The sequence below is a fragment of the Podarcis erhardii genome (genome assembly GCF_964252035.2).
Source record: "Podarcis erhardii genome assembly, chromosome: 11".
Taxonomy (NCBI): Eukaryota; Metazoa; Chordata; class Lepidosauria; order Squamata; family Lacertidae; genus Podarcis; species Podarcis erhardii.
The window spans coordinates 32931703-32940521 of record NC_138501.1 but is presented as its reverse complement, the minus strand read 5'-3'; the positions used below and the strand labels follow the sequence as shown (position 1 = coordinate 32940521).

At 43.2% G+C, this 8819-nt stretch overlaps 1 long non-coding RNA gene across 1 annotated transcript in view; it reads left to right on the top strand.

The window, feature by feature from the left end:
* The first annotated feature begins 1043 nt into the window (after window positions 1–1043).
* Window positions 1044–8819, top strand: part of LOC309352382 — a 44896-nt gene continuing 37120 nt past the window's right edge. Inside the window, exons 1-3 of the long non-coding RNA XR_014161282.1 lie at window positions 1044–1197; window positions 2096–2285; window positions 3569–3832. This is a non-coding gene — a long non-coding RNA (uncharacterized lncRNA). The remainder of the gene's footprint in view (window positions 1198–2095; window positions 2286–3568; window positions 3833–8819) is intronic.

Here is an 8819-nt window from a genome sequence, read left to right as displayed (position 1 = left end):
TAAGTCCTCAAAAGACACTTAATGACAGCTTTCACAACAAATATGTAAATATCTGGTATCAGCCACTGCATCTTCCGAAGGCAAAACGAATCCCACACATACACCCTGGTATCTTATGCAGCAATATAATTATCTCTGGGCTTTCTGTCGTCAAGGAACTGGTCTTTCAGGACACTCCTACCACTGAGGGAACATGAGGATTTCACTCTTGCATGAGGAACAAAACAATCAGGCTCGGAGTATTTTTCCATGCCTCCCTGCAGAGAGTCTGAATCTCTGACTGTGTACACACTCCCATGTACTCTGCATCCAGTGGCGTGTGAAGCTGTGAACTCACGGCTTTAGCTACAATCTGCATCTCTCCTGTAGTTTCTTGAAAAATACTGCCTTTTGCTGTATTTCCTCCTGCCACACACCCAGCTCTGATCCAGTTTGAAAATGCAAACCACACAAATACATCCACACCACTTCTTCACTCCCCTGGTGTGGGCAGAAAACAGACAACATGGAAACATATCCAACCGTGCTGATGTGCACAACCACGGGCAAATATGCTTTGATATTCAGCTGGGAGAAATCACCTCACATTACATTTTAAGCCAGTGACTTTGGGTATAAGCAACTCTGCATGGATTGAGCAGGGTTGAGACTAACAAAATATACTTTGTAGTTTGCCAAGCTCGCACTCTCCTGCACGAGGCAGCCATGCATGGTGGCTTAGAATCCTAAGCCATCCTTGTAAATATGAATAAATGGTAAATAAAGAATGCTTTTTTGCTTTACCATTTGGGACCTATGTGTGTTTTATTTGCTCTTTCAAAGCAATGCGAGTCAAAGTGAAGCAGAAGACAACATTTTCAACCCATTTGTCACAGTCATTCTCTCACTCTTAATGGTGAAGGATTGCCACCACTGGTCATTAGTACTGTCAGCACCGAAGAATAAAACAATGCTTTTCCGGGAGTACCAAGCTGTGTGGGTGTGGAGGTAGGATATTACAGTTTTGAACATCACTGTGTATACTTTGCACATAGGAAGCTGCCTTGGTCCATGCAGTTCTGTATAGTTTACAGTGGTTTGTGATGGCTCTCCAAGCTTTCAGACAAAAATCTTTCCCAGTCCTATCTAGAGGTGCTGTGGATGAAATCTGTCAGACAGACTGTCCCTGGAAAATCAGGACACCTGGAGGGTATGTATGTATGTATGTATGTATGGACAGCAGTGGGAGTGGTTCTTAGGTTTGGTGGAGGGGGTCACAGCTTGCTGGTGCAGCGCCACGATCCCTTTCATGTAAACCTCAAGTGTGTGGGTATGTCTGATCCTCCCTCGTTAAAAGCTTTATATGCTGAACACTGGCACAGACTGTTGTTAATCCCATTCCCAGCAGGCCGATGCAAGAGTGGGCGTGTGAATATTGCTGACACAGCAGAGTTGGTACCAGCTGCAGCAGGGAGGCTTGGAATCCGGTTTGGTTGGGTACAAGGCCAGTGTGAAGATACACGCCGTGTGTTAATGGATTTCTTAATAAGAGTAGTCCTGGCACTGGTACTGCCTAGAAGCCACACTGTTCACCATGGAAAGCCATACTCCTCATCAGAGATATGTGGAGGCAAACTGTTGCTACCAAGTGGTGAGGGAAATTGTGTTTGGATTTGCCCCTTTATGATATAATATGTTCTAAGATTTCGTGCTGACATTTAAAAAAAAAAAAAACCCACACACACTCAAAAAACCATCCAGGTTCTGAGGGAAGAAGATACCACAGATTTTTATTTAACAACTCTGCAAGAGCAGAGGTTTGTGGATAGCTTTGCAATAATGAATATTCATTAATAGAACTGTGCTTCACAGTTAGCAGCTATCTTCTGCTTCAGCCAGAAAGAAAGCACATAGCCTGGTTGGGTTTCACTATAATAAGAATGTTCTAGTTTTGTGTTAAAAGCATCTCGTTGAGCTGTTTTATCAAAAAACCAAGAGGAGCATTCCGCCCTCCTCCTCCTCCTCCTCCTCCTCCTCCTCAGTATCCTCATTTCTTCAGTCTTGTAAACTACTCTTCAAGTTTATTTCTTTATTTAATACCACACTTTTCTCCCAGTGCAGAACCCACATTGGGTAGACGTCATGGTCTAAACCACTGAGCCTCTTGGGCTTGTCGGTTGGAAGGTCAGCGTTTTGAATCCCCGTGATGGAGTGAGCTCCCATTGCTGTGTTCCAGCTCCTGCCAACATAGCAGTTTGAAAGCATGCAAGTGCAAGTAGATAAATAGGTATCGCTGTGGGAGGAAGGTAAATGGCATTTCCATGCACTCTGGTTTCCATCATGGTGTTCTGTTGTGCCAGAAGCAGTTTAGTCATGCTGGCTACATGACCTGCAAAGCTGTCTGTGGACAAACACCAGCTCCCTTGGCCTGAAAGCGAGATGAGCGCCACAACCCCATAGTAACCTGGACTTAACCATCCAGGGGTCCTTTACCTTACATAAAAAAATAACCCCTGTCACATTTTAAAATGCTAGCCAAAAGGCTGTATTATTACTATTCTTCCTGTTGTTGTTGTTGTTTACAGTCTGGAGACCAACTCACATTCTGCATTCTGCATGCATTGCAGAGCCTAATATTTGCTCGAAGAGAGCAAGATTCCTCAGAGCCTGCTCTTTAATATTTGGCTGTCGATTAAATTCCCAGCTAGGTACCATACCAACCATGAAATACTGGATTACTTAAGTTGAGTTTTCTACATGTCCCTTGGGAGCAGTTGGGATGGTGCAAAGGGGCTTTATAGACTACAGTCCCTGATCTATAAAGCCCTGCCTCACGCAGTGGCTGCACAGGAAGCCAACCATCATCACATGCAAATTCTAGTGACAGTGAAATGGAATAAGTGAGGAAAACCTGGGCAGAAGGTGATCCTTTTGCTATTTCCAAACCTGCCAGACCGCCTTAAGGGTGGACTTGGCAGTTGCTGCATGGGTAAATAAGTCTTGTTTGACAAATGAGATCCATTCTGGGAATTGTACTGCACTCATTACCCCCTCTGCCTACACCCAGATTTTATGTGCCTCATAACAATGTTTGAAATATAGGATTCGTCCAGCCTCTCAAGGAGGGTGCCCTGTATTGCAACACCTTAGCATTCCCGGCTTTATGACTTTGAAAGCCAAATGTTTCCAGGTACATAGTACCATGGTGGGGACTTCTATGGGAAGTGCATAAAAATGTTAGAGCCCTAGATGCATGCAAGTGGGAACAGGTTCACATGTAGTTGATATCAATGTGTATAATTTAAAGTTGGGGCTGATATCACTCCACACCTTCACATTTACAGGACTGTGAGGACTGACTTTTGAGAACAGGTGGGATTTACTTTTATAAGGTCTGGCATTTAACTCCTTAGAAAATTTATTTTAAAACCTCATTAACAGCAACAAAATGAAGAGTCCCACATGTATTATTTGAGGGAGTGTAATATCGGTCTACTCCTGATGGTCTTTTGTGCTTGACTCAGAATTTTGGAGAGTCAGCTGCTCAAACATTTCACTTTCTCTTCTCCCTCTCTTTTATATATTTTAGGGAAATGTGACAGCAGACCACAGTGCTGTGGTAGACTCCACATGGAGGTACAACAAAATTACCACATGAGGCTTACAAAACCCAGAGAATCAAAACAATATGTGCTTCAACTGAATCATTCCTAGGCAGTGTCATAGGTGGAGAGGAAGTGCGGAGAAACACATTCCTGGGATTTATTTATTTTAGTGCAGGAATGATGACATCATCACCCAGGGCACCAGGGTAATTGGTGGTGCCTCTTCGCTCTGGCAAGTGCATGAGATGGTAAGAAAACTTCCATGTTTTCCTGTTCCCTATTGTTCATTAGCACGGAGAATGGATACTTCTTTCCTTTTCTTTGATGAGGTTCCAACTTCACACTAGCAATAATACTTCTTTCCAGGATTGTCTGCTATTCTAATTTAAAGCTAAAGATTGTATGAAAGCTCACTGGAGATTTGTTCTTAAAGCTCAATGTGTTTTACAAGTTCCATCTATTCTGTAAACATCTATTCTATGACTGTTAGCTGATCCTTGAAAACTGGGTTTTATGCAATTTACTACTGCCCTTTAGGGAGGGATACATCTGTTTGCATATTCATATATCAGTGGTGGGAACCCTGGCCCACATTTTCATGGCCCTGGCCTCAACATGGTTGCTTGCTTACTGCTGTGGAAATGAGTAATAGCTTCATTAGTTAGGCAGACTGATTTGGCTAGTCCACCATATTCCAGCTGACATAAAATCTTGAGGTGTTGTGTGTTTTTAACCACTTCTTAAATCTCCATGAAAATTGCCTCCAGGTCTTTCCTCTGTCCTGATTCTGTGGCATCCATCTGTTCACAAATGCAACATTGTCCTTTCAGAAACAGCATTAGAAGGGAACTTGCAAATATTCATGGTTTAATACACGGAGTGGCAATGTTTTCAATAACCTAATTGCTTTAGCTTGATGTTTGCTATATTGCATAGTTGAGTAAACACTTCATTTGGGTTTTTAAAAAATGCACTCTCATGTCACTGTGATATTTTTGATGGATGGTTTGCTGACAAAAGTCATAATCAGGCATTTATTCCTCCACATGATGCTATTCATGTAGAGGCAAAAGTGGAGATGAAACCTCTTGTCCTGTCCTTCTCGGTCTTGTTTCCATTTGTCCTTCATGAGTTGGAGGGCAATTGTCTACATCAGGGAGTCTGCACGGTTTGTATAGAATTCCTGTTTGGTTCAAAAATCTGGTTTTCCAGGGTTCTCCCACCATCTCTTAACAGTGTTCAGTCTTCCCTTTTTGGCCAAGGTTCAGAAATAACCTTGACTGAGCAAATGTCAGGAATCCCTAGATGCACTGATTTTTTTCAGGGGGTACTCAGGGGTAAGCAGTAACAGCACCTTTTCGTTGTTGTTAAAAAGTATGGCACTTACTACAACAACTTTATGGTGAGTACTGGCACCTATTTATTTATTTATTTATTTATTTATTTATTTATTTTTAGAAAAAAAACCACTGCCTAAGTGATACATTTTTCCTTGGCACTTTTCGTTCTGGCATTGGAACTGCTTAGAGTAGCTATACTGGATGATATTCAACTGGAGATTCAATTGGGCAGAACTGGCCAATGTGTGGTACCCTCCCAATGTTGTTGGACTGCAATGCCCACCATCCCTGACCATTGACTGTCAGTGAGATTTCCTCCTTGTGTTAATTATTTTTGTCACATTGGCAACTTCTGGCTTTTGACACTAGATTATTGGATCAAACACCCTCCACTGATGTCTTAAGGAAAGCCCTTCAATGGGTTTGTTCATTCTTCTTTGTCTGATCCTTTTAAGAGTGAGAAATCTGAGGCTTCTCACTCTATAGTAAGGAGGGAAATGTGCTATATTTGAATTGATGGAAAGGTTCCCTCTTGTTTCTGCCTGAGAGGAGTAAGTAGAAAGCAAAAGGGAGGTGGCATGTAGGCACGTGGAAGGTGAAGTCCATGATCCCTGCAAACAGAGGCATGAGAGTCGTGAGGAGTCCTCCCATCAGATTTAGGGCAAGTGTTGGAGATCATAGCCCCACTTTGTCTACTGGCACAACGAACCAATGATTTCCACTATAGTTAAAGCTATGGTTTTCCCAGAAGTGATGTATGGAAGTGAGAGCTGGACCATAAAGAAGGCTGATCACCGAAGAATTGATGTTTTTGAATTATGGTGCTGGAGGAGACTCTTGAGAGTCCCATGGACTGCAAGAAGATCAAACCTCTCCATTCATAAGGAAATCAACCCGGAGTGCTCACTGGAAGGACAGATCGTGAAGCTGAGGCTCCAATACTTTGGCCACCTCATGAGAAGAGAAGACTCCCTGGAAAAGACCCTGATATTGGGAAAGATGGAGGGCACATGGAGAAGGAGATGACAGAGGACAAGATGGCTGGACAGTGTTCTCGAAGCTACCAGCATGAGTTTGACCAAGCTGCGGGAGGCAGTGGAAGACAGGAGTTCCTGGAGTGCCCTGGTCCATGGGGTCACAAAGAGTAAATGACTAAACAAAAAAAGCTTGGACTTGAGCTGATTGCATAGGAAGCAAAAACTGGCAAAAACTGGCATGGACAGACAGGTTAGCTCCTTGAGCGAGTGGTGTAAAGAATGAAGTAGACCTCTTATCCCATAGTGCAGGTAGGGGGAAGAGAGGGGAGCATCTGGGAAGCGGAAATGCTTCCACTGATGGTATGGTCAGAAGGGCACAGCCTTGAATTCCTCCTCCCTTTCTTGCCAGTCACAAAGAGAAGTTCAGCATCGTGTAGCCTTCAAAATGCTTCTTGAGCAGCTTCAAAACAATGAGAATGATACACATGATTTTCCATCTTTTTTATTCTTACTCATGCTATGATTCAGTAGCACACTTCTGCCCTGCTGCCTAAAAAAAACACCAGCAGCAGCCACACAAACCACTTGCAGCAGGAGGAGAGTGAAACGACAGAGGAAATAGTTTCCCATCTAGAAAATAAGGAGATTAAAGGTAATCTGGAAGCTGGGCCCAGGATCTGCACCCTATTTAAACCAGGAACGTTTCATTATTATGCCTAAGACATTGCCTGAGAGTCAAGCCAGTAGTCTGGATGGCATGACATTTTAATAAATAAAAACCCTTCTAATCATCCATGAAATAGCTTTCTTACTTATAAATTCAAAAACATTTACAAGCAAGGGGAACATTTGCAGATTGCTTTATGTAGTAGGAATTCCCAAGGGGGTGCTGAACTCCACAATCAGAAGGGCTCAGGAAATCAAAGGGATGGAAAGTTTATTGAGCAGGTCTGACAATTCATAATAAAGATCTCTGCACTGCTGGGGATTGGGAAGCAGTTACAAGACAGCCAAGCTTAATCTAGATGACATTGCAAGAAGCAAGGACAACAGTCTTTGCTTTAATTTTTTTTTTATAAAAATAAACGTGACCTCAAATCCTGCAAATATCTTACTTTCTGGTATGCATGGTTTTTGATTTAACAAGCAAGCAAGAGGAGCCTTGATTGATTGCAGTTATAAAACGTTTTTTTCTATAAAGCTAGCAATAAAAAACTTGGAGAATAGGCATGAAACAAATGTTTTTTACGGGTTAAGGGAGTACCTGTGTTGGAATTGAATTGGGCAGTCATTCAGGGTAGTTCTGCAATTGCAATAAACTCAAAATCCAAATTCCAGGCAAGTCATAAAAAATGAATTGATTTATGAACCATTTATGGCTCTCCAGTGAATGTCTATTTTGCCTCTCTGTTTCTCTAATTTTATTTGTCTTTGTCTTATGATGCATAGTCACCAATTTTGAGTGGGGACTTTCAGACATTCTTGAAATTTCTTCTACAATACATGGTTTAAACCAAAGATGTTGGGACAACTTTGTTGAATAATAAGAGGTGCTTTTCTTCTGTCATTTCTGATTTGCTGTTGGAAATTACTAGAAAAGAGGTTGTTGGCCTTTTTGGACCAGTGGGCACATTTTGACTTGTGGGCATGGCATAACGAAACACAACATGGCTGCCTGGCATAACACAGAAATAAAAGCAGTACTGTCATGCTGGAAATTTTTCCATAATTGCAGTTCCAGACCAGAAAAGGCCTAACCCAGGCTTCCTCAGCCTCAGCCCTCCAGATGTTTCTGACCTACAACTCCCATGATCCCTAGCTAGCAGGACCAGTGGTCAGGGTTGATGGGAATTGTAGTCTCAAAACATCTGGAGGGCCAAGGTTGAGGAAGCCTGGCCTAACCTGTTGAACAGCCTGCCATACAGCTGTTAAAGTCACAGGAAACTTGTTTTTCTTCAATGCCAACCCTAAACCAAACTTAGGTTGGTATCCTGTATCCACTTATCTGGAATTAAGTCCCATTAAACACCAAAGGACCTACTTCCGAGTAGACATTACACTATTGTACTGTGTGAGGAAGGGCCACAGCAGCAGAAATTTGGTTTATCTCAGTGGACTGGGGCCTAAAAATAAGCCTGGTGTGCTCTGGGACATATTCCCCATTGCCTCCCCTGACCCATTTTGCTCTGACCCCTTTGTCTTTATTGAATGCTGCATGGCACAAAACACAGACATCCTGCTTTAACTACAGTGGAACAGCAAAGGAATAGCAAATTGGCACATTCAAAAGGAGTGCCTTGACATTCAGGCCTTGAAGGATTCTTATCTAGTCCTGTTGGCAAAGCACTTCCCTGACTAGAGGTGAATTTCTCTCAGTTATACATGAGATCAAGGAGCTGTTTATCTGAAAGGTGTTAACAGGGCCGGCCCAAGACCTTTTGACACCTGAGGCAAGACGTGCCACTGATACTTCCCACCCTGCCCCAGATTCCAGGTAGGAAGAGCATGCTGCCCTAGTTGGATTGCCTCATGTCATCATTTTGGCGCACTGGCCATGCTAGGGCACTAAACTAGCTTAAAGGTAAAGTGACCTCTGACCGTTAGGTGCAATTGCGAACAAATCTGGGGTTGCAGCGCTCATCTCACTTTACTGGCTGAGGGAGCAGGTGTATAGCTTCTGGGTCATGTGGCCAGCATGACTAAACCACTTCTGGCGAACCAGAGCAGCGCACAGAAACGCCGTTTACCTTCCTGCCGGAATGTACCTATTTATCTACTTGGACTTGGACGTGCTTTCGAACTGCTAAGTTGGCAGGAGCAGGGACCGAACAACGGGAGCTCACCCCATCGCGGGGATTCGAACCGCCGACCTTCTGATTGGCAAGCCCTAGGCTCTGTGGTTTAGACCACAGCACCAC